At 39.8% G+C, this 26,458-nt stretch overlaps 1 protein-coding gene across 8 annotated transcripts in view; it reads right to left on the bottom strand.

Moving 5' to 3' along the window:
• Nucleotides 1–26,458, bottom strand: part of LOC102091784 (neurabin-1-like) — a 124,171-nt gene that overhangs the window by 78,762 nt on the left and 18,951 nt on the right. For all 8 annotated transcript variants that reach the window (XM_065068770.1, XM_065068763.1, XM_065068767.1 and 5 more), the window contains exon 3: nt 24,011–24,060. The gene's annotated coding sequence lies outside the window, so the exon portion shown is untranslated. The remainder of the gene's footprint in view (nt 1–24,010; nt 24,061–26,458) is intronic.

Raw genomic sequence — 26,458 nt, forward strand, 5'->3', positions numbered from 1 at the left:
GAGATGTGTGTCTAATTTATATTCATTTACATTTATCTGTGATGGCATGGTTTATCATCATTCTTTTGTCTGCTCTCTGGTTTATGAGCCTCATGTGGGAAGGCTAAATTTCACATAAAACAGTCATTGCTCATTAAATCACAAAAAGGAAAAAATCACATTCATAAGTGCTATTGAAATGGGATTATGACTCTGTGCTAAGGTACTTTAGAGCTATAGATCAATATTTTTTATTAGTGCTGTAGAGCATGCTCCATCAAACTCCCAGTAAGTACATACCAATAGATGATTAAAACACCTGTAGACATTGATGAAGTCTACTTAGAACTGAAATTATCACTCAGTAAAATATGTAAGATTTCTCAAGAAAGGCTGTAATATAAATATAGATCTTTAATTTATGGTTTCCACTTAAGGAATGATCTGTGATGAAAGGACTACATAATTTTTTTGCTTGTAGCCCTGAGTAGCCCTGTTTCCCTCACAGTCCTAGAACCTGTGAGTCACGGAAGGATCTGGTGCAGAGTGCAGAACATGAATGAACATCTGAAAATCAGTGGTAAGGGTTTTCTTGGTTCATTAATATTAACATCATTGCCTTGTGGAATTAGAAATAAGAGAGGTGTTGCTTTGTTACTTTCGATTCTCATCAGTCTTGAACTTTTATTTTTTATGTGTTGTAGATATAGCCTTTATTCCCCTGCAGAGAGAACAGATATTTTCTCCAAGCCCTTAACGTACAGTGTGGCATAGTGGTTTATGGGATAAGACACATTGGACCTCCTGAAGTGTATTTAGTTCCCTGTCACGATGCTGCTGGTTGTCTCATCTCTCTGAGTCTGTATTTTTGGAGATGTACTCATGAGTTCAGTTCCCATTTTATGCAATCATGTTGATATGTGCAAATGTGCTCTCTCATTTTTGGTGGGGTGAGATGGGCAATCTTGTTCATTACTATCATGTCGTCTTAATATTTGGTGCTGTTTCTGTGCAAGAACATAATTGTCTGTGGGACTGCTCCTTTAACTGTCTTGTGTGACTAAGTGTAATTTCTATACGAATTAATGCTTCATAGAGGATGACAAATTCTGGTGAAAACTGCTGTGTAATGCCCTGTCCAGGCAAAACATTATTAGCTGGGTGGACAGGCAGGCATAAGAAATTTGGGAACTCTGAAATGGGGTGAAAAGCCTTAGTTTTTTTTCTTGCCTGCAGTCATCCATTAGTGCCCACAGGGTGTAAAAAGCCCAAGTCGTGTATCGTTAATCCAGCAGTTGAGGAAGATGTAAAACCTGAAGGTGAGGGATTCAGGGGTTTGAAGGGAATTAATTTCACTAGTTTGAAAATATGGAGTAAATTACTTGACTCCAGCCTAAAGAGGAGGCTGGGGGAGCTGTGTGTTTCTCACCAGTTTGACTCTGGGATGACAACATTTTCTCACAGCTGGGGGATTTAATAATCTCCTGGCTCCAGCCTTTGAACTGAAAATACACATTACTACCAGAGCTAGGTTCCTCGGGCCCAAATGTGGGGTTATGGTGATAACTGCGTGGTTTAATAAAATGCCATGGCTGGGATCTGAGCAGGAGCTGTTCTGAGCGTGCCAGTGTAAGCACTGGCCACGATGACGGGACATGCAGCTCTCAGTGCTGCTTTGAGCAGAAGGCAACAGGCCAGCAAACAGGCAATGCTTCCAACAGCTGCTGAGGTTTTAAAGCTTGGAGATGTTTAAAACCAGATTTTTATAAAAGCTGACATGGTGAAGTCTTGTGGGTTTATTTACAAGCTGCACTGCATATAGTAGTGAGGCACTCTGTGCAGACACCGAGATCTATTTCAGTTCCTGGGGGAAGGAAGAGAAATGAAACGCTTGAGGCACTGTTCAAATTCACAGTGTCTGTCAGGGAGGAAAACCTGTTTGACAATACTTCTAGAGGCAGTGAGCACAATCCTGCAATGATCACTTCAGGGGAAGAGAAACCCTAAAGTGTGCAGTAAATCTTCCAAGGTTTCCTTCCCTTTGTTTCCTGTTCAGAGCTGGAAATGGAGGAGGGAAACACATCTCACGTGGTTGCATCTCTGATGCTCATATTGCGGTGCATAAGCACTCAGAAAGCCCCCAAGGCTTTTATTTGTTTTGGTCACAAACAAAATCTTCAAACTGTGACATCTTCAGGGAGAAATGTGTTCATATAGTGCAGGGGATCTGCTTTCATCGCCTGAATCTCATACTGCATTGCAGCCTGCTTCTCGTTTTGAGTTGCCCAGGCAGTTTGACTCATGGGGTCAAACTGGAGTGTTTTCAAGTTAATCCAAGAATGTACCAAAAGTCACCCAGTGACCAAATGCCCCTGAACTCACTCCAAACATTGCTTGGAAATGTTTCTTCTCAAAATTTTGGAAATGTGGCTATAACGGGAAGCTGATAGTGTTCTGCAAACATCTCTCTTGACTACTAGGGTCTGCTTATTATTAAAAACAAGCTGCTGAGATTCAGTGACACCAGCAAACCTCCCTTCCAGGCCACCCTGAAAGGCTAGCTTCTGTACTATAACCAAACCATTAGGAATTGGTTGAGGAAAATACAGGAAAAGGACTAAAGTAAGTGGATATCTACTGGTTGCTACTCTCTAGGGCTGAATTTCAACAAGTGACAGAAAGATGAAGGATTCTTGTACCCTTTGATCACCTCGTCCCCCTGCCACCTCCCTCTTTGGTCATTCTGCATAACAACACAGGTTTAAAGAATGGCTAGAAAACAGCCATTATTAGAATATAAGACACTAGAACTGGTTTTTGTTTTTTAATATTTTTTTAATAACCCCTTTCTGGTTACTTTTGTACTACTGCATCTTATTTTTAGCAATGATCTGGGACAGTGACGGTGCATGTTTTCTGTGACTCTCCTATAAATATCAAGAACATTAACATATAATCAATAATTCCGCATGATTCTGTACATTTTGGTCAATAATGTATTTTTCATGTGCATAATCTCTTTTGTTTGTTCGTCTTGTTTTGTTTTGGTGTGCGCAGTCCTTAAATAATGTGAATGGTCAATTTTTTCCTGCCCTGGCTTCCATTGCTTAGGTTACTGTCGTGCCTTACTGACCTCCTTTACATTAAAATTTCTCTTGTCTGTGTGTGAGTATAGCCATGAACGGTTTCCTTACTGAGATTATTAGAAAAATCTGTTCTTGGACAGTGATCAAGCTTGCAGTGAAGAGACTATTTTGATTACAACTTTCTAGCATCTGGCTCAACTCCTCACATCTTTTGGGATAGTTCAGGCTTTCTGCCTACATCTACAATCGGTAGCACCGCTGCTGCTGTCCCCTGCAGTAGACACATAAAGTGACCACAAAGATCGTACATGCTGAGAATTTTTTTGTTTAAGAAAAAGCAGATTAATCCCTTTTACAGAACATACTTTATATTGAATTTATCTCCCTTGCTACCTAATTTTAGAAACTGTTTAAATCGGTACTGCAAAGAAGCTTAGCAACTGCATGTGGCTGATGTGGAATTCCTGCTCAATCAGAACAACGCTAACCTTCACCTTATTATAGCTTTGAAATTCTACATGATGATATGGATAAATTTTTAAGGTATAGACTTAAAATTACCTTAATTATTTTTTGAAACCTTGGTGACAGGGATATATTATGTGGTTCAATACATGTTTTTCAGCCACCTAACCAGGTGTCCACATGTATCTATATATTTTCTGTGTGACACAACTGGGACCACAGTCTCAGCTGCTGCGTCCTTCTTGTGCTTCATGTTGGGATGTATACACACAGACAGCTAGAAATACTATAAAGAAATGAAATAAGCTTATCCAGCAATAAATCAGCATTTCTGGACCTGACTGGCTTTTAAGTTTGGATCTGCAAACAGTTAGAGATCAAAGGCTGAGACTCCTGTATTTCTTGATCTAATTTTATATCCTGTTCTTCAAATAGCACAAGTATTCACAGTTTTACAGGACATCTTGCTTCATTGAGCTGATCCACAGGCCTTCAGGAAACCTTACAAAATAATGATCACATCTGTTTTCCGGAGTGTTCTTTGTTCTTACAGTATAAATCTCACACTTAAGCTCTATAATAAGATGCATTGGAAACTTCTGTTCGAAGAGGATTCATGGTATAATGTCTTTTTGGCATCAACAACTGCTTTTATCGCAAATGTTTTCATATTTTTTCCTTTTTTGCAGCGTTACTGGACAATAATACCTCGTGGAGTTTTGTAATGATTTCCACAAACACCCTGAAGCAATGTATACAGAGACTATGCTTTGTACTAGCTGAAGTTACGTTAGTGAGTGTTTGGTAATACAAAATTAAGTGACATACATCATGGAGGCTTTGTTGTCTGGGGAGCTGGTGGGAAGTGAAGAAACAAGGAGGAATGTGTGGGTAAGGAGGGCTACTCTGTAGGAGCAAACCGACTATGATTTCAGTGAGAATACATCTAATTTTGTCTGAGAGGTCTCCCTGAATTTGCACAGGGGGTTCCCACAGATTCAAGGATGTCTTGAGTCCGAAATGCTGAAAATTTTAACAGAGTTTCAAGTCTTTCCATACATTTTTTGTGAACCGTAGTTTTCCAGAAACCATTATAACAGGCATGGAAATTACAGAAACACTGCTGGAAGTGAAGCAGGGTGCAGAGTTTCAAGAAAATTAAGCATCTGATATATGGGTCACATCCCTGGTTGGCCTTAGGGCCAGCTGCCACTCTGCATACATGAATGCACATGAGCCATCTCAGTGCCTAGGGGAGGAGGTATCTCCATGGGCTAGGGTAACATGACAGCTTGTTGAAAATTAGAGCAGAGAGGGGGGCCCTGCAGAAGTTTATACGCAGAACAGGTGGCAGAAAGTAAGGGGTAATCACACATTTTAAATTAAAAAGAAAAAAAAAAATGTCTCTGGGGGCTGCATGGCCCCAAAATCTTGTGCTGGGTGCAGGAAGGCTCCTGTGAGACACAACGGATCAGCCACCTAGCAGCCGTACTTTGGCCGGCTGCTCTCTATCCAGAAAGCCACTCAGTCTTCTGAAGAGGGTTTATTAATATTTGCCTCACTGAATGTCCACCTGCCGCATGCATATGCCAGCAGCCAGCTCCTGAAGAGCCACCGTGGGTGCAAGGGGGTTTTTGAGGGTTGTTGTTTGTTTGTTTTTTCCTTTGGGATAGACTTTGTGGCTATATGCTCCAATTTCTTGGCTGCATACAAGGTGTAGTGATAAAAAGATAAGAAAAGAGCTGGATAGTCTAGCTGCTTCTGATAATATGGGGTTTAAGGTCGCAGATTCTCAACTGCGTGATGCACTACTTCAGTGTTAAATGGTGTTCCTAGAAGGCCAAATTGGCCTGGTGAAACAGATTAGCATCCTGTGCTGCCAAAGTAGCAGTGATCCTGAGCAGCACGGGCTAGTCTGGGAAGCAACAGCACTTCTGTTTTTTCTGAGCTGATTATTTGTATAAGGAAAAAGAACTGAAATATATGAATGGAAAAAACCTAGTTTTCCTGTATTTCAACAGTCTCTCCAGGTCTCATCTGTAGGATCTCAGTGTGGTAAGAATCCATTTTTTCAGAGATGATTTCATCCTTGCATGCAGTTTACTTAGTTGCTAAATAAGAAGGTGAACAAAGGAATTTGTCAAAAGTCTTGATTTCACTTATAGTAATTCCTCTACTTCTTTTGCTTCCAGTTTGCCATTGCTTCAGCTCTGAGAAGCAGTTCTTTTTCTATTTGTCTTATCTGAACAGTTGTAAGAAACTTTTCTGTACTTTTCTATTTGCTTAATTTTTTCCCCTTTGTTTTCTTTTTTCCTTCTTGCTGACTGTTCATAGTGACCGTCCACTCAACTTTTGAAATATTGCTGGCATTCTTATTCTTCTATTCACTCTCTGCTTCTGAGCACCCGGACACTGAAAGTAGAAAAGCCAAGGCTAGTGTGGCAGGTGGGCAAATGCTTCTTGTGCAAATATATCCATTTGCATGTGAATGTGCTCATTTGCACACAAATACTTTCATTCATAGGAATAAAAGGATTCTCTCCATGTGCACCATTTGTGCAAACAAAAACTGGATTCATGAAACTACTCAGAAAAGTCAGAGAGAGGTCAGGTTTCCTGCCATTTTCACTCTGGTAGTACATTCACAATCTGACAATGTACCTCTGAAAAGATAACCAAAATTATATCCTCAGGTACTGTTATTTTTGAAGTTTTTACTGCATGAGGTAGGGGTTGCCTTTGCGCGGTCTGCATACAGTGCCAGTGGGTTAGACCTAAAGTGGTCTCAATCCAAACTGGGACCACGGGGAAATACCGCAGCATAAATGAAACTGTTATTCTATATATGAAAAAAGTTAAATAGAAACTCTCCTGAGAATGGTTGATATAGACCAGAAACTCTGAAAGCCTTCTACCAGGAAATACATAATTCCTAGATCTACAGTAGATACATTCGCACTTAAAGCTGTGGGTTTCTAATATCCTTTACTCGCAATCATCACTACCATATACTGTCCTGCTTCCTTATCCGCCTCACAATTCTGTACACAGGCCATTTTTCTATCAGGAACTACCAGTCAAATGCAAACTGTGGCAGGAAACCCAAATAGTATAATGTATCTAAATAACTGCGTTGGTGCTATCAGCAAAGAAGTGGGCATCGTAAGAGATGAGGTCAGCCAATGCTTGATAACAGACTACTGGCAAGTCTCATTAAGATGGTTTGTATTTTTTTAATTGGATTTTAGGTGGGATGGGAGGAACGGTTGGAGGAGAGCACTTGTTTCAATTTGGGAAGTTTCCCCTATGCGGTAGATGTTGACCTGTCCAAAAAAAGTCTTAAAAAAATTTCTAATATGACTGCTGCTAATCATTCTAATGAGGCACCTCAGAGCCTGGAATCTTCCACTGCAGGAGCTCCTCTCTGGAGACTGAAATGCTTCCTTTTCATTCAGGTTGTCACGGGTTTCCTCAGATCAAAGTGATATGAAAAATATTTTGAGGTAAGAAGAGGTAGTTCTGATGTTTCTTAAAACATTTCATCCCAAGACCTTGATTTTGTTCCTGTGTTGGTTTAGGAGACTGAAAAGGTTATGGAGGGGATATATAATTCTGTGGTACCAGTTTATTTCTGTGACGCAGCACTTAAGGCATTCAACCACATTCCTAGGTCAGCAGCCAATGCTGAGTGCTGAAGATGCAGACACGGCAAGGTTTATTAATTGGCTTTCTGTATTTTGCAGTGTGTCTCTGTGTACTAATGCATCCTGAAAACTTCCACTGGTTCAGTACTTGTGGTGGTTTTAGTGTAGTCAGCACAGTACAGTAAGAGTAACCATAGCTATGTTACATTTGCTCCTTTTATGTATGCAGATTGCAATGGAGCTCAGTAAAAGCCCGTATCTGAAACTTAAAAACCAACTTAAGGACGATTATCTCCCAGAAGTTGACCATCAAGACGGTGACTACAGGAAGGCACTTGCAGAGGTGCTGTTGGCTCAAAATCAACTGCTGCTTCTGGTGAGGAAAGCCCTAACAGACCATCAGATGGAGAGTGATGCAGTGAGACTGTCCTAAAATCCAGTTAACTTACAAAATTTTCAGAAGTTAAATATCTGCAGTGGTCTAAAGTAGAAGCAGGTACGGAAAAGAAAACTCTGTCTCGTGCCTTGTACCTTCTCAGAGGCACCTGGTGGCAGCACAGAGGAGCTCTAACACTTCTATAAATCCAGCACATTAACCAGATAATTTATAGTCATTACAGTCAATATGTGTTTCAAAAACCCAAGAAAAGAATAGGATGGGGTTATTCCTGGCCAGTGTTTGGAAAAGATGAAACAGAAATAACAGGAAGATGTTTCACAGCTTTTTCAGAACCACAACTCAAAGAAATCATTATAAAGTGAAGAAGTAAAGGCCAGTGTCGTCGCCTTGCACAGAAGGATCTAAAAAGTTTTTGTATTTTCTATCTCTGATTTCATTACTCCTAATAACTCATTTCCTGATGGAAGGTAAAGAGGCACCTGAAATACAGATTTGAGTCCTTTTAGTTAAACCTTTATCCCTTTGTCATAGCGGGTTTTTTTCTTCTGTAGTTCCATTCATCTGCTCTACTGGAACTTTCAGTCGCACAGTGTTAAAACATGGCTGTTCTAAGCTAATATGCATTAACTTTTTTAAACCTGTTTTATACATAACCTATTGTATTAATATAAAACGTTAAGGCCATTTTTTCGTTTCCTGGGAATGGCCCATTACATTGTGAGCAATCTACTCTTGCTTTTTTAGAAAAGACTTTGAACTCAATACAAAAGGAAAATATAATCATGTACAACTATAAAGACCGCTTTTTTCCCTTTTGTGCAGTGTAACAGAGGTGGATGAGTAGCATGGTAATGAAGAGATGGACCGTCTTTATTAGCAGGCTCGGTGAAAGGGTTCTTTTCAGAACTTCAACTTTTCTTATCTTCTTAGTTTTCATGACGTCTATTCGGACTCTTTCCTTTTCTTGACTTTCTTTTAAATATGTCTAACAGACTGGCAAAGCCAAGCCAGTTCATCCTTCTTTCCAAAGAAGGCTAGACACAAAGTCTAGTGGTTTACATGCTTCCATAAAAGTTTTTCACATATTTAGAGAAGTATTGCTGTTTGCATTGCTTAGGAACTACTCACGTGTATATCTCTTAGTCATTCTTTATTTTCTATAAAAACAAACACAACAAGCTCCTCGCTGTGATGTTTTCACACTGTACTTAAAGGAGACTAATGATACAGGAAGTTTCTTTGAGTGACAAAATTGGACTAGAAATACCACTTAACCCTCTGCCCTAGAAATTGGTTAATATAGTAGATTTGTAGAGGACTATTTGATGATCTCTCGCCCTCTTCTACAATGTGTTCCACAGCCCTTTTTGATATTTCTCTGGTCCTCCTCCATGCTCCCTATTTTTCTGGTGTTCCTTCCACTCCTTCTGCTTCAAGTATTCTTTGTTACACAGACAGGTCACTTTTAATCTTGCTCACTTAAGGAATTCCACTACAATACAAGGAAATGACCATGCAATTGCAAAAAAATTCAGTCTAGGCAGCAGAAAAAATAAGAACTCCCTTCCCTACTGCCATTCTGGTGCAGGAGCAGTATCCCATCATCACAGTGTTGAGCTCTGAGGAAGGAACCTCAAAAATAACAACTAAGAAACATGGAGAATTATTTATTATCTGAGGCTAGAAAACTGGAACCTTAGTTTGTTGACTGGTGTTTACTTATTATATTATTATAAATAATATCACAGCTATAGAGCATGTGTAGTTACATTACATTCCTCTGTGAAGGATCACTATTGTATTACTCAGAGTGGAATATGCAGTCCTGGAGTGCTACTATTTAGCATGTGCATCTTCAATGCACTGAGCTATTAAGAGATCTCGGTCTTGAAAGAATATGGCTTTTATACAAAGACTACAAAGCAAAATCTGAAGTATAAATAAGAAACAACTGATTGTGCAGACTGTCGATGCTGAAGGATACAAATAATGTCATAACAAAGTTGATTCCAGTTAGATCTTATGTCATGAGCATCTCAGAATAACAAATATGATTAGTTTGGATGTGTTCCAAAGAAACCAACCACCTGCTTTGTAAAAGATTTCCAAGGCATCTATTACCACTGTATAGAAAGAGCATGAAAAGGTGATTTAAGGCATTTGTCGTAACAGGTGAAAAAAGTGAAAATTCATAGAAGTGTGAATCAGTAAAGGGTATTTTGATACAAGTCATCTAGAATGTGCTTTGAGAAGGAAGCTGGACCAGACAGTCTCCAGAGGTCTTTCCAACCACAACAATTCTGTGATTCTAGGACCATCATTTTGTTCTGCAGATAAACTAAATCAAAGGTCATGTAGTCTTTATATTTGACTGTTTACAGGAATATACCCCGAACAACGAACTTAAGAGTGTGTATGTATGTATATATTTCAGCAATAGCATTACCATCCCAGGGAATTATACCCCCAAAACTGACACTATTGCACACTTATCAAATCAACCAATACAAAGTGATTTACACAGATATGTAAGAATTTCTTTATATGCATATGGAAATCTCCTGTCATCACTGGCAATAAGTCTAATTTAAGAGCTGGTTGTTATTATTTAAATTAATTGGCTGGTGGTGGACTAAATTAGATAAAAGAAAGACAGTTATAACAATTTTAGGTTTGTTTTTAGTTTTAACCCAGAATGGCTACTATAATCTGTTCTTTGTTTTTCAGGATAAAAAATATTTCTCCAAAAGAAAATAATTAATTATAAAGCAGACATTTTGGCTAAGTCCTATTAATTACTTAGGTGATGTCCTGAGTTTAAAATTCTCTTTAGATACAAGCACCACGTGTAGCTAAAAGAGCATTTTTCCTGGAAAAAAAAAAAATAATTGAAAAATATTTTTTCTTGGAAATACAACGAGTGTTGAAGTTTTAGGCAAGTACTGATTTTTTTTTGTCATCTAATTGAGGAGACATAACTAGAGGTACTTTTTGTTTCCTTTGGTGTCTTCGGCTGTATCTGACTGCTCAGAGATGTAAAACTATTCTATACCTAATAATGGCTGAGAAAGTACAAGATGTAACTTGTATACAACTTGCATATGTGCTCACAATAGTGTAACAAGTCCTGACATGTGGTTATTTCGAACTGCCTACAAGATGTATAAAATAATCTTTCCTTGGCTGCTGGTTCCCACTCATATTCTTATTTCTTAAGCATAGCAAGTATACTACTGTGTTGGTATAAAAGTATATTACTTTTTGGTGCAGGTACTTGCCTGGTATAAGGCTTTCCAGGTGACTGTGAAAACTCTTGAGACCATTTTATTATACTGATAGGATTGTTTTAATGTCATTTAAAAAGGAACATATACATTTAGATTAGTTTTTTCCCTCAGTTCCAGATTACTAGTTTCTCATTGAGATGCAGGTGTGTTGATGAAGAGTTGTCTGGAACGTAAAGCAAAATCTTCTAAATGCTCTGCAGATAATCCCTGTTTTCAGGGGAAAAGCCATGCCAGCCTATGCCAAGAAGGTATAAATCTTTTTGTTCATATTTCATTTGGTAGGAGAAAGGCATAAAGGCAATTTGCCTCCCCTCTTCTAATGCTGTAGTGTCTTTCCTGAAGGTTCAACCACATGAAAGATTTCTCTGCCTTTCTGTATTTATGACATCTCTTCTGGGTCAAGCGGTATGAACTACTCTGTACAAAAATGAATTTGAAATCGGAGTTGGGCGAGAAGTGTTGCAATCATCAGAATACTGGTATACCATGAAGTATATTAAACCAGCCTTACTTTACTATGTTGGTCTGGTGAATTGGGCCTGCACTATCTCAAATCGCAACACAAGACGATACATTGTGTCTTAGATCATCTTATTTGCTTACATTTAAAAGCATTAACTCTGTCAGTTCAAATTAACTTCAGTAAGAGCTGTTCAGGCCTAGGCAGCCCATTGGGTCAAAATGGTTAAGGCATCCTGGTTTCTGCAGCATGCTGACAGCTTCGTGTCCATCTGCCTTTTACTCCTCATGGTAAGCTTTGCTGACCTAATAAGAAAGTCCCCACATACTTTGTACGAGTCTAAACAAGACCTGTGATGTGTACACTGAATATTCAGAGGGCAAGCTGCCTGAAAAGAAAGCGTATGGGCACATTCCTTTTGCTCAGAGAAAAGTTTATTCTTCTGGGAATATGCATGTCACACACTACAAAGCGTTTAGCCTTGCTACACCCACTGTAACACTGTGATCCACATTCTAGAGACAGAGCAGATAAAATAAGATACGATCATTTATGCAATTACTTTAGTCGTATAATTTCTGTGGTGTCTGCCTTTGCAACTTCATGCACATCCAGTTACTTACCAGAAGAAAACCTACCTCCCTAAGGAAAAACAGTGTATGCAGACTTTCTGTCTTTAACTTGTAAACATAATAAAATGTCGAACTTTCTTGTGTGTTTAAGGCAACAAAAGCATCAGTTTGGATTGAAGCACTGGGACATAGCAGAATGCAGCAGTCAGTTTTTAATTTAAATGGTTCCTTCTTCTTGCCTGTGAGTGACCACACTGGTCCTTCCTATCTAGCCTAAGAGATGCTTACAGTACACAACTGGCCCTTGAGATTTTGGTTAAACAGACCAAGTGAAGGTTTAGCAATACAGAGAAGAGTCACACACTTAAAACCCAAGGTAAGAGCTAGTGAAATATATTTTAGATGCAACGTATAAATAAATTTAATCATTCAGTAATACAAGATATTGGCAAAACCAATAGATTAGTGGGACTGAACAAATGAATAATTAATTTCTAAAGGTTAATAGGAACAGCCACAAATACTTCGGACAACATAAAAATAAATGATCGGGTCAGAAAGAGAAAACATCTAGAATAAGGTACTTCATTATTGTCCTCTGTAAGTTTCCTTGCATTTTCTCTGAACTATGTAGTATTTGCCACCGCCAGAGGCTGAATGATGGGTTGGACAAAGCAATAATTTGATGAAGAGTAGCAAATGTAATGTTTCTCTTCCAGAAGAATCACTAAACAAGCGAATTCCTGCATGCTATTTTAGCATCTTCCTCTGAGACTATTGACAAAGGTTATTCCTTCTGGCAAATTTCTGTTTTCTCAGTGTTGAGCATTCAGGGACTCAGCAGGAAATGCACAGGCTGTGTGCCCTTCTCTTCAGCCACACATGGGCTGTCTCACATACCCCAGATGAAAATGGTTTCTACTCAGACTAGTGTTGGCTCCATGACATGCTGGTACATCGCATGCCCTTCTAGTAACTCCCGAGGAACACAGCCCATTCTGGACGTGCTGATCCATCCGGTTGGAGACCAGGGGAGGGGAAAGAAGAGATTAATTGAACTGAATGGCACAGGCAGCTGACTGGACGGTAGCACCTTGTGGCTTTTTGTGGCTGTAAAAAACCCGCAAGACTTTTCTGATAGTGACTTGATTCATTTTCTTTATCTCAGTTACAGTGGTAAAAATCCAAATATGGAAATAATGTCAGATTTGGCTCAGGTTCTGAAAATGTGAGTTTGAATTTATGCTTTAAAGTGCAGGTGCAGTGTTGCTGTGAAATACATTGCTGCAAGTGTACATGTACAAGGAAGAAAAAAAAGCATTTCAGAATCTAGTGAAAGACAAAGCTGCTGGCTGAAGGGTGACAGGCTGCTGTAGCAGCTTTTTCTTGGGCTAATCTCTTGCTGTTAAGTAGTCTGGTCACAACCATTTAAATAAATGCAGAAACATTTCATTTGAAATACAGGCTTAGGTAAGCCATGGATTTAATCACTGTAATGATAGGATTTTGCAACTAATTTGGATTTTCATTTTTAGCTGAATATAATACTATTTTACAAACATATATTTCACAAAGATTCCCTCAGACACTTGTAATAAATTAATTTGTAGATACTTGCTTATACACAATAAATAAACCACTGGCTTATTTTTATGGGGGATCTGTAGAAACTTTGTGTAATGCTGAACAATGGCAAGAAATTAAAAAAAAGAACCACAGAAAAAATTGATACGATCTGTTATATTCTTCCCTTTCTTAAACCTTATTCAAGGAGTTAGGTTACTCTAGTCCATAAAGAGTAATTGCAACATCTGGATTAATGCACTAGATTTATTGCTTTTTCAATCTGAAGTCTACTGCAGGTGGTGTTACATTAAACATACAACGGCACCTTCTTGTGCTGTATTCTTTCCCATTCTAGCTGATGGACCAAAATTTGGTATAAGTATGTAGGCTCAGCTTGAAGTTTTATATCCCCAAAGTTCTGGAGGGACAGAAATCCTGTTCTCATTGCTGATGACTGAGCTAAATATACTACATCACATATGTAAACCAAAACAGATATGAATAGAACTGGAAGGCATTGGTACTGGTTTTATTTACTGGTATGCTGACTATTAATGTGAGTTACCCTTTTAAATGAGGAAATCGGGAAACAATCACTGTTAAGAGTAGAATTTTTTTATTTTTTAATTTATTTTTTTTTTACTGCTGCTTCTTGTAAAGAGCAGCAGAAAGTACCTGGCTTTCAAAACAGCTTTTTGTGTTACTTGTGTGGGATATTGTATTGCTGTCATGCTCAGACAGGAATTGTCTCACCTTCTTTCTTTCTTTTTCTCTTTCCTGTAGCTTGCATGTGTCATCTGTGCTGGATTACCAAAAATATGTAACAGCTTTTAAAATGTCATTAGAAATGATAAAATTGCTTTTCCTTTGGAGAAAAGAGCTTTGTTGAGCATGAATATAATAAAAGGACATGTTAAAGGTGTATTTCTCATGGTGTATTTGGACGAGGATTCTTCACGCTGTCTTGGAGATCACTGATCATCAGGACAGCTACTCATGATAATATTATGTGTACAGAAAAACACACCATGCTTTGGGATTAAACTTATAAAGCATTTTAAGCACATCTTTTGTCACTCATTCTCTCAGCCTCAGCATTAGTACACGTGCAATGAAGACCTGACAGCACTAGTATTTTGATATCCTAAGTGGTGTTTTGTGAGTGGGAAGAGAAGTCAACACTGGTGTAGCAGGTATTTAGAGCTCCTGCCATCTTTTATACACCCACAGAACTGGAAATATTCCATATCTTTAAAAGCAAATCCAAGGTCAAGGAAAAGCCAGCTTTGTTGTTATTATGTTCTGGTTCCAATTGTTTTAGACTACCCTTGTTTGCTTTAAAATTGAATTTTTGCAGAGGAGGAGTACTGCTCTGGAAGATTTGTCATTGCTGCTCACTTTATTGATCAAGCTTATTGGAGGTGAGGTAAAAACCTAATGAACAGTCAAAAAAAAGAACAGGGAAAGAAGAGGGAAACAGCTATGGGCTATGCTGATACCATGAAACCTGAGAGTGGCCCTCAATTTGGACGCATGTTAAAAATAAATGAAGTAGTAGCCCAATCAGTAGGAAAAAAATCCATATAAGGCAACAGTAGTTAAGACATTAACCCATAAATGTCATAGCTGATCCAATTTCCAAGCACTGAGTTACTTATTTCATAATAATACTTGCTTGTTTTAATATATATAACTACATTATATAAATATAATCTGAGAGATGCAAATTTCAGCAGTGTGACCTATTGCTTCTCCAAGGCAAACCCAAAAGATACATTTAAAAACCCTGTATATGAGTGATCAAACAAAGAGTGATTATCAGAGATTGCTGCCTAAACTGTGTAAAAACTTGCTCTGAAACGAAACTAATGCAAACTCAGTGTGAACAGAACCAGAATCTGTCCATTCAGACACTGCACAGTCAGGAAATTTCACAACCTATGAGGGAGGTTCATGCTTTAGCATGCTATCACTCCCCTCAAAAAATCAGGGACCCATAGATCTGGTAGAAACCTCCAGAAGTCACCTAGCCCATCCTCCTGCCCTGTAATGGGATCAGTTGTAGTTTTACGGTTCCTGATAGATGTTTACCTTATTTCTTCCTAAAGGTCTTTGATAGCCGATAACCCACAATGTCCCCAGGCAATCTATTCCAGTATTTCAGTACATGCACTATTTTCCCTCCTAATGTCTAATTTTAAACTTTGTTCCAGTTTATTACTTCTTGCCCTGTGCAAAGTAGACAGGGAAAACTCTTAATATTATTCTTCTCTTTACAATGGCCTTTTATATCCTTGAAGACTCTTATCATGTTGCCTCTAGTCCTCTCATGCCAAAATCTTTCTGAAATACAGTACCCAAAATCAGACACGATGCTTTAGCTGTGACCTAAGCAGTGCAGAGAAGAGCAGAGGGATTATTTCTTGTGCCCTGCAGGTTATTCTCCTCTTTATGCATCTCAAGATCATGTTGCTGTTTTGGTTTTTTTTTGCTTGTTGAAAGCTTTCCTCTTTTGTTTTGCTACAGTGTACTCAGATGTAGAAAGATTTTTTGCTAATGCATACTAGATGATGCACATTCCCAGGACAAATGTCAGTTATTTTTAAAATATGTCAAAAACAAATTCTGACTCTAATTTTAACCTCCTACATGCTGATTGTGAGAAGCGCTACATGACTTGCCAAAGATTCCAGCTGCTTTTTTTTGTCATTTTCCAAGCAATGCATACACACAAAATGTTCTGATCTGGCAGCAAGAGCTGGGTGCTAATGTGTAGAACAAAGTGTATTACATTCATTTGTTGTAAAAAATCTTCTGCATGGGTACATGCACACACACACACACACAAACACTTTTTGTTGTATTCCTTCCTATGAGAAATGAAAAGCAGAGAGAATGCAAAAGCGCTGGAGCTTCGCTGGTCTGTCTCACGCAACTCTGCTTAGGCTCCATTTTCCACCTGTTTTGATGGAATCTGCTCAGTGCCTTTTCCTTTAAGCAGCAGGAAGTCAACACTACGTATTTTGTTGCAGGAAGTCAACACTACGTATTTTGTTCAGACAGAAATAAATCTGAATTTTAAAGTCTTTAAACTCTAACCCCTCAGTTGGATGGTTCTGAGAAATTACTGACTGAGTGCCATCTGTATAAGGTTCCATTCATCTTGGAACTATGTTTTAGAATGGTTTTCTGTCATATTCCCTTTAAAGTTTTCCTTGATCTGTGCCTCAGAAGAAAAGGTATTTATTTGTTTAAAACATATCATAAACTGTTACTGATTTTGAAGTTATAAATTGGTGGTTACACAGAAGTCTTAAGTTCTGTAGGCATTGTCAACAGGTTTATATGTATCATTTTCATCTGAATACAAAGTGGGTGGAAGTGGCTCAAAGGTTGGTTCAGTCTCAAAGACAACTGTGTCCTGGGCAGTTGAGTCCTACCCAGCTCTTCCTACAGTTGATGGAAAAGTTCTCTGTAGCCACACAGAGACTTCTAAATTTCTGTTCTGCATACTCAGACGTTAATATCTACGTGGGCCTTTTGAAATCAGCTGGACTCCAGGAAGAGAGACCATAGTTGTTTGGAACTGATTGGTGTAGCAAGGATTTATAAATAAAGGCTAGCCTTCACTAGGTGCTACAAAGGTAGATGTCATTTCTCTTCAAGAATTTCCTAAAAATCTTTATATGCAAACTTTCTGATAGGCTAGAACTCACCTGTGATGAACTAATGATGTGGAACTTTGCAATGTCAAACATCTTTAACATTTCATGTGCTTTCAGCTATTTCTGGAACCACAGAATGCAGCATCAGTGTGGTTTTGGCACTTAGTAGTAGTGATCTGGAGCTATATGATAGGAGTGCATTACTTATAAAGAAATCCAGATAACTGCTTATGAAAACGCCCTTCCAAGACAGAACGCAAAGACAACTTTGTGAGGGCTTAGATATCTATTTGGCTTGTCTGCTGGGAGAGTTGGCTGCTCACCAGTCTCCCTTTTATACTTCTGGTTCTGAGTAATGCGATCACTTTTAGTCATGTAAAAACAACTCCCTTTGTGTATTTCCAGGAGATCAGTACAGAAGCATTCTTATAGTTCAGTGAAGTTTGTTTGACTGTCTGTTGAAAATGCAATTGCTGAATCATCACTGCGTGTCCCTTATGAGTAAATCCCTCTTACCTTTTGAACACCATGACTCATCGTGAAGGATACAAAAGGTATTTATTATTGCTATTGGTTCTCAGCCTAAGTGGTTATCCAGAGTTTGAGAACCTGCAGACTCTCTGTTGTAAAAGCAGCTCATGATAAGAGGAGGGGATGTCTGCACACAGCTGCAATGGAGAATGCAGGAAGATCTGATTTTGTGCTTATAGGAGGATCTGAACAATAACAAGCAAATTCTTTTACCTGTAGCATCGCCAGGTTTCTCCTAGAGCTATTTCAGGCTATATTTCGTTTTTACTTAATCTCTCCTTTTTTTTTTTTACTCGCTTTTTTTTTTTACTCTCTTTTTTACTTTTTTTTTACTCTCCTTTTAATCTCTCTTTTTTTTTACTTAATATCTCCTTTTTTTTTTTTTTTTTTTTTTTTAACTTCTTCTGTTTCTCTTGTTTCTCCCCTACATAAAGCTAGGCAGTATTTCCCAAAATCACCCCTTCCCAGTGCATTTGGAAGCACTGCAGTCTCACATGTACCTTTGGAGTGATTACATATGTTTGCACTGCGATTTGAAGCTTCTCTTGTTTATCAACAAGATACTTTTATCAATAGCCTAACTGAACTTAACCCATGCAACTATTATTCTGTATCAGCTTGGAAGAAAAGAACACGGTACTTGTGAATATCACCTGGACCACCAGCTCAGATTGAACATTATGAAAATTCACACTGTTTTCCTTCTATTTTAGATATTCTGCCTTATCCCTCTGTCCAGACCAGCAACCTTTCTATCACATCAGATATTTTTTGTCCTGTGTCCAGGTCACGGATTTGCCTGGTAAGTCTATGAGTCGCACTGACCTTGTTGTCTGCACAATGCCTTACACATCACACTTTTGAAAGCATATCACTTCTAGACTCCAAAAGAAAGTAAGTGTGGAAAGGAGGAAAATTTTGCTGCTGTGAGACTGCTGCTTCAGACAATATGGAGTATCACAAAATCACAGAATCACAGAGTCACAGAATGTTAGGGATTGGAAGGGACCTCAAAAAATCGTCCAATCCCCCTGCTGGAGCAGGAACACCCAGATGAGGTTACACAGGAATGTGTCCAGGTGGGTTTTGAATGTCTCCAGAGAAGGAGACTCCACAACCTTCCTCAGCAGCCTGTTCCAGTTTTATAGCACCCTCATCCTGAAGAAGTTTCTTCTCATATTTAAGTGCAACCTTCTGTGTTCCAGTTTGTACCCATTGCCCCTTGTCCTATCATTGGTTGTCATCGAGAAGAGCCTGGCTCCGTCCTCATGACATTCACCCTTTACATATTTATAAACATTATAATACACTGTAGTTGCTCTCTCACATAAAGAGCAACTCCACCACCTCGCCTTCCTGGCGTGTCTTTCCTGAGAAGGACATAGCCATCCATGACCACATTCCAGTCATGTGAGCTGTCCCACCGTGTCTCTGTAATTGCCACCAGTATATAATGCTTCAACTGAGTTATAGATCTCTGTGTTTCACACTGCTCAAACTACCTGATGGGGGAATTGATGTCAGGCCAAAAATTAAAAACAAATTCCTGCAAAACCGAAGAGGTTGTGCAGATCTGCCTGGTCAAGCTCTCTCCTTTAAATCCATTCTGGCAGAATCAACCAAATGACATGTGCGTAAGCCTAGATGTTTCACTGTCATACTGCTGGCTAAAGAGTACATGCACAAAGTGTTAAAATGTTAGTTTTGTGTGGTATCCTGACATAAGAGACCACCTTCTGTTCCCTGGTCCTTTTGAGTGAACACCTTTTGAGTGAAGTCTTGAGAGCCAATCTCCAGACAGCTTTCCCCCATTGCGTATACTACTTCTCACAGCTTCTTCTGTCTGGTTTTTCACTTGCACCTCTTTTCTTTTCCTTCTTCTTCTCTCTTCCCCTGCTTAGATCTCAGCTGAGTGGTAAACAAGAGCCTTAACTAACTCCATTTGTGGTCTGGCCCTATCTCCTTCCCAAGGCCTGTCTAAGCTTCAGTTACTGTCACAATCTTTGGCTCTATCATAAATAATCTGTAAAGCATCCAAGTCATCCCTCACTCTTTTCTCCTTACCCTGTATCACACAACTCTCACTAGCATATGTGTGCTTCAGCCCTTTGCCCCACTCACCGTGTGTGAGCCTTCATTTCACTAACCAGGAGGCAGAAAGATGGTCTACAGAGGGGCAAGTCTGCATGCCCTTGCTTTTATTCCCTGGCCGGCTGGAAGGCTAGGACTTGACTGTGGGAATCATGAGGCAAAGGAATACACAGTATTCATATTGCAAGATGAGACAGTTTGGCCAGACAGCGGCGGTTTCCTCTCTTGTTTCAGGCCATGACTCAGATTAAGCCAGAATTGCAGAATGTGTGATGAAAATTGCAAATTGGATGGCTACAGGCCAGTTAAATCTGTCACTTGGTCAGTGAGAGTGCACCACCTGCCTAAGGCAGATTATATATTCTTTGCAAGGATCTTCTGTGTTTTGTATGATAATGAGAATCAGAAAAAATAAAATAGATGTTTTTCTAAACAGCCCCTAACCCACAACTTCCTGGCACTGCTGGGGTCCTGCTGGACAGTGGTAGTTACTACTTTTCAGACAGAAAAAAACCTAACATTTTTGAGCAAATGCATGTGGAAACCCATGTAAAATGCTGTTGATTGCTTTGCTTTTTCCCTTATATTCCCAATCCAGCAGCCTGTAATTCCAGCAGAGGTAAATCCCATTGTCAGTGGAATTTTCACCTGAGGAAGAATTTTGTAATACTGTTTTTTGCAAGGCGCATTTGTAGCAAATAAATGCCGACCATTCCTCTTCTCTACTGGAGGGTAATTGAGTTACAGCGAAAGGCTTTTAACTACAAATCTGACTGAATTGCTCAACCCCCCTAGGAGACATTCCTGAAACATGAATTTCAGTCTGGCATGCTGAACGCACTGTTCCTGCAGCTGCTGCTATTACTGACCAGATCCTCTGTAGGAGGAGCGCACTCTCAGACAGTAGTGGCAAGGCAGTCCTGAGTGTGGGAGAAAATGGTGTTGCTTCGGATCCCGAATGGCACTGATTAAAAGCTTCAGCATGGATTTTAAAAGCAGCATAAGAGGCAGCAACATTATACACAACACACCCATCTATGTAATAAAAGTTACTGACTGGCATTCTGCTGACCACAGCTTTCTAACTGCTCCATTGTTCTGTTAATCAGAGTAACAGAGTAAGAAAGGATGCACTTTTAAATTTTTCAGGTAAATTTCAAATCCCAAATCAATTAAATTCTATCACGTACTATATTACTTACAGTGATGATCAACTGTGCATCTAAGATTGCCTTTTCTCAACAGACTCTGGTTCATATACTTATTTAATGAACATAAGCATGAAAAGGTGCTCATTACAGAGTACCTGTCATAATTTTGATTTATTCTTATGAGAGCATGGTGTTGGTACTAAGCTCCTGGAACTTTTTGCTTTTCACTTTGGTACCCTCCCCAAAAGAAATGAAGAGGCCCTGTTGCAGTTCTAATTTTCTTCTGGAACATAATACAGAAACACACTTCAAATAATATTATTCTTTTACTCTAAACAGCTGAATACCTAATGAAAGAACACAAGACTTAGAGTCTTTTTATGGATACTGTCTCTTATCAGTTCTTTATTTGACGTCAATTACTAAGTTTCCTTTGTGCTTTCCCAAACGGAGTTTACTCCTTAGAAAGTTCAAATTGGTATTTTAAATGCTATGAGTGCATTTTAGGAGGCCCTGTGCTGCTCAGAACCCTCCTCTCCCTGTCAACCACTTCCTGAGCAAAGAAGAGTCTTTCCAAGAACTAGTCCTAACACACAGCTCTTCAGGTAATAAAACGCAGCAAACTGAGAACAGTGTTTTAATTCCTCATTTTACCATCTGTGTACCAGCATGTTTGTGTGATTGATCTTCTGTTCAGGAAGAGGTAGGTGCAAACCTAAATGAAGCAATGGTAGACAGGATACTTACAATGAATCACAGAATCACAGAATCGACTGGGTTGGAAAAGACCTCAGAGATCATCGAGTCCAACCCTTGGTCCAACTCTAGTCCGTTTACTAGATCATGGCACTAAGTGCCATGTCCAATCTCAGTTTAAAAACCTCTAGGGACGGCGAGTCCACCACCTCCCTGGGCAGGCCATTCCAATGCCTGACCACTCTCTCTGTAAAGAATTTCTTTCTAATATCCAGCCTAAATTTCCCCTGGTAGAGTTTAAGCCCATGCCCCCTTGTCCTATTGCTAACTGCCTGGGAGAAGAGACCAATCCCCACCTGGCTATAACTTCCCTTCAGGTAGTTATACAGAGTGATGAGGTCACCTCTAAGCCTCCTCTTCTCTAGACTAAACAACCCCAGCTCCCTCAGCCTCTCCTCATAGGTCTTATGTTCAAGTCCCTTCACCAGTCGTGTTGCTCTTCTCTGGACCCGCTCCAGCACTTCAATGTCTTTCCTGAACTGAGGGGCCCAGAACTGAACACAATACTCCAGGTGTGGCCTCACCAATGCAGAGTACAGGGGAAGGATCACTTCCCTTGTCCTGCTGACCACACTGTTTTTGATACAGGACAGGATACCGTTGGCCTTCTTGGCCACCTGGGCACACTGTTGGCTCATGTTGAGCTTCCTGTCAATTAGCACCCCCAGGTCCCTTTCTGTCTGACTGCTCTCCAGCCACTCTGCGCCCAGCCTGTAGCGCTGCAGGGGGTTGTTGTGACCAAAGTGCAGCACCCGGCATTTGGCCTTATTGAACTTCATCCCATTGGAATCAGCCCATTTTTCCAGTCTATCCAGATCCCTCTGCAGAGCCCTCCTGCCTTCCAGCAGGTCGACACTCCCTCCCAGCTTGGTGTCATCAGCAAATTTGCTGATGATGGTCTCAATCCCCTCATCTAAATCATCAATAAAGATGACCCCAACACTGACCCCTGGGGAACACCACTAGTGACTGGCCGCCAGCTGGATGCAGCCCCATTCACCAGCACTCTCTGGGCCCGGCCCTCCAGCCAGTTCTTAACCCAGCGTAGAGTACACTTGTCCAAGCCATGGGCTACCAGCTTTTGCAAGAGTATATTATGGGAGACAGTGTCAAAGGCCTTGCTGAGTCCAGATAGACCACATCCACAGCTTTACCCTCATCCACCAGGTGAGTCACCTGATCATAAAAGGAGATTAGGTTGGTCAGACAGGACCTGCCCCTCCTAAACCCATGCTGGCTGGGTCTGATCCCTTGTCCATCCTGAAGGTGCTGTGTGATTCCATTCAGGATGATCCGCTCCATAACCCTGCCAGGCACCGAGGTCAGGCTGACAGGCCTGTAGTTGCCAGGGTCAGCTCTGCAGCCCTTTTTGTGGACTGGGGTAACATTGGCCAATTTCCAATCACATGGGATCTCCCCGGTCAGCCAGGACTGTTGGAAGATGATGGAGAGCGGCTTGGCAAGTTCTTCTGCTAGCTCCCTCATCACCCTAGGATGGATCCCATCTGGTCCCATAGACTTGTGAGGATCCAGATGGCTCAGTAAATCACCAACTATTTCCTCCTGGAATACAAGGGGCCTATTTGGCTTTCTATCTCTGCCAACCATCTCCAGAGATGAGTTGTCCTGAGGGCCACCTGTCTTACTGGTAAAAACTGAGGCAAAGTAGGTATTAAGTACCTCAGCTTTCTCCTCATCTTTGTTAACTATATTTCCTTCAGAGTCCAACAGAGAATGGAGGTTTTCCTTGCCCCTCCTTTTGTTATTAACATATTTGAAGAAGGACTTTTTATTATCCCTGACAGAATTGGCCAAGTTAACTTCAAATTGCACTTTTGTTTCCCTGATCTTTCTTCTGCATGTTCTAGCTATTTCCATAAATTCTTCATAAGTAGCCAGCCCTTTTTTTCCACAGTCGGTAAAGTCTCTTTTTATTTCTGATTTCATTCAGAATCTCCCTGTTTAGCCAAGCCGGTTGTCTTCCCCACCGGCTAGCCTTTCGGCACACTGGTATAGCCTGTTCCTGTGCACTCAAAACCACCTGCTTGAAGCATGTCCAACCCTCCTGGGCCCCCATGAAGCGACTCATGTCTTTTTGGTCAGTGTGCTGAGATGAAAATCAAAACATTTCTGAAGCCTCATGATACAACCACTATCCTCCTTCTCTGAGGGTATTTCAAAGAACAGTAACACATGAGAAAATCCCTAAAACTGTTTAACAGCATCTTTCACACGAACAACTATAAGTGCACACGGTGCTGAATATTATTCTGATAAGCAAAATGTTATAATGCACAGGATTTTAAGGTTGCACAGGAAGATAAACGGATGGGTAGGGGCAGTTTCAGGACACTTACCCACTGTTGCAAAATCCCAGAGGATGTAACGGTTCATCCATGCTTACAGCCTAGAAGAGAGAAAATGGGCAAAATGACAGTTTCAAACTGGAAGTCCACCTCAAAAGTACTTGAAATATGTGATAATGAGAGATCAGGCTATAAAGCCAGGGGCACGGGAAATACTCTGAATGAAGGAAACTTTTGACACACATGAGAAATACTTTCTTTATGGCTAGACTGGGATCAAGCAAGTTCTCTACAGCTTTTGGGGGCCTGTTTAAATGTAGTGGGCTTTGTTCTGGTGCTATAAGCCAGGGAGGACTCCCATCTATTATACTTGCAAGCATGTATAAATGTATTTAAACATGCATGTAGTCTATCAAGGTATTTTTATTTAGTAATTTCCTCATAGAAAAATCATCATATTTTATTTGCTGTTTATTTTAAAAGATCCTTCAATAACATAGCATAAGTACTACGAAAAGCTGCTTTTGTCCATTCAGATTTGGACTCTTAAAGATTTGTATGTTAATAAACAGCTGTTGTTACTGGATATGATCTTAAGGTGTGTGTTGTAACTGCATCTTCATTCAACTCGGGGGTGAGACCCGAGGAGTGTTTCTCCCCGGAGCTCTAACTTTCATGAACAGAAAACCCTCAGCATGTGCGACAAAAAGTAGCATTAAGTGGTCCACACAGATCTGAAACCCAGATGACAGGGACTCAAATAATGTTAAATGTTGCTGTCTATACCTGCCAGCTATACACAAGCTCTAAATATGTTTTCAGATCCCACATGATAAGAGCTCCAGAATGGAAAACAACCAACCAACCAACCAACCTGTTCAGGGCTTAATATCTCGAAGATATTTGGCTCTAAAAGTTAGATTTTGAAAAGAAGTAGGAACTTCTCTTCACCAATTGGTCGATTAACAAGAAAAGCTGAAAAATATTTTCCTACATCTCCCTTGCTCTCTTTCAAAACATGCTCAGGATATCAAGCATGCAGGTTCTGGGTTGTGTTGGGAAATGTGCCAGATCTCACAGGTATCTTCTGCTGTCAAGCTCAGTAGGAGTGGTACCTACTCTTCTCAAGCCTGTTCAATGACACAGGTACAGGTTGCAGGGACACAAAGAACATTCTGGCTGATGGGATTATTTCTAACTTAAATGTGGCTCTTGGTTGTGGAAGGAGGAAGAGAACTTTCACTGGCCTCAAAACAAATCTCCAAAAAGCTGCTGGACTGCAAGCAAGGAGGAAGATGACAGCCAGAAGAGGACACTAGGCTTGCAATTCTTTTATTTCTCATTTGCACCATTTACAATTCTGAAAGTTCTTTGTCTTTTTGGTATGTCTCTTTCCGAGCTCAGCCAAGAAGCAGCCTATTTAGTGTGCTTTTGTTGAAGCTCTCTTTGCCTATAATAACATTTGGGGGGTGTTAGCTCATAAAGGTAGATCTGAACTCTTTAGAAACCATCATGTTTGGTACCTGTCATAGAAAGCTACAATGACAAGGATAAAAAGACACAGAAAGAAGTTGTCCTCTCCCAAATATAAAATGCCCCTGTAACTGGGAAATCTTATAGTGATTTGGTGCGTGTAGCTGACACAAATGTAATTAATACCTAACAAGGGAAGGACCTATGTAGGGTTAATTACTATGCCCGAGGAACATTCCCAAACGAGAATGGAATAGCTGGATCCCACTGGGGCCCTCAGCGAGCTGATCAGAATACATGTAGGTCAGCACTAACGTTGTGAGATTGCTCCCAGGACCCAACACAGCTCAGGTGTCTCATTCTGTTGTCGAGTCTCCTAAATAACTATTTAAAATAGTCACTCCATTGGTTAAAAAGGAATTTTTTGTTTTAATTGAAAATGTATTCATTTTCAGTGAAACTCAAAATAGTACCTTTTTAATATCTGTGTCAAAACATGAAAACATAAACCGAGTTAGTTAGATGGCCAAAATAGATGTTATTAATTCATGTTTTAAAAATTTGAAATCTGAAACTGATAAAAATTGATGGAAAAATTCAAACTCCATAACTTGTCCAAGAAGTAATTGCAACAGCAAATGAAGGATTCACTTGAACATTTTTTGAATGCTCATTCTGTACCTTGACAATTTGGGAAAAGCGATACAGTATTCTTCACACATCTTACAGGGATGAAGGCAGAGCCATTGTCTTTGCTTTCAAAGTGGTCAGCACATTTTAATAAGATAGTGAAATACAGTCATATATGTAGGCATATTTATTTTTCATCTGAAAATTGTATGTTTCCATTTGAAAAAGATGAAAAATGTCTATCAGAGCCCCTCAACAACTAAGCAGTATCTGTATATTGCAGATTTTCATTTGTAAATCTGTGTATTTTTCTAGACTAGCACTAATTTATTGTAACATCAGTGAAAAGCCAAATAGTCTTCCTTTGTGGCCTTAATGACCTTTTGCTCTTTTTGA

This window comes from Columba livia, chromosome 7 (assembly GCF_036013475.1).
Source record: "Columba livia isolate bColLiv1 breed racing homer chromosome 7, bColLiv1.pat.W.v2, whole genome shotgun sequence".
In the NCBI taxonomy this organism is placed as follows: Eukaryota; Metazoa; Chordata; class Aves; order Columbiformes; family Columbidae; genus Columba; species Columba livia.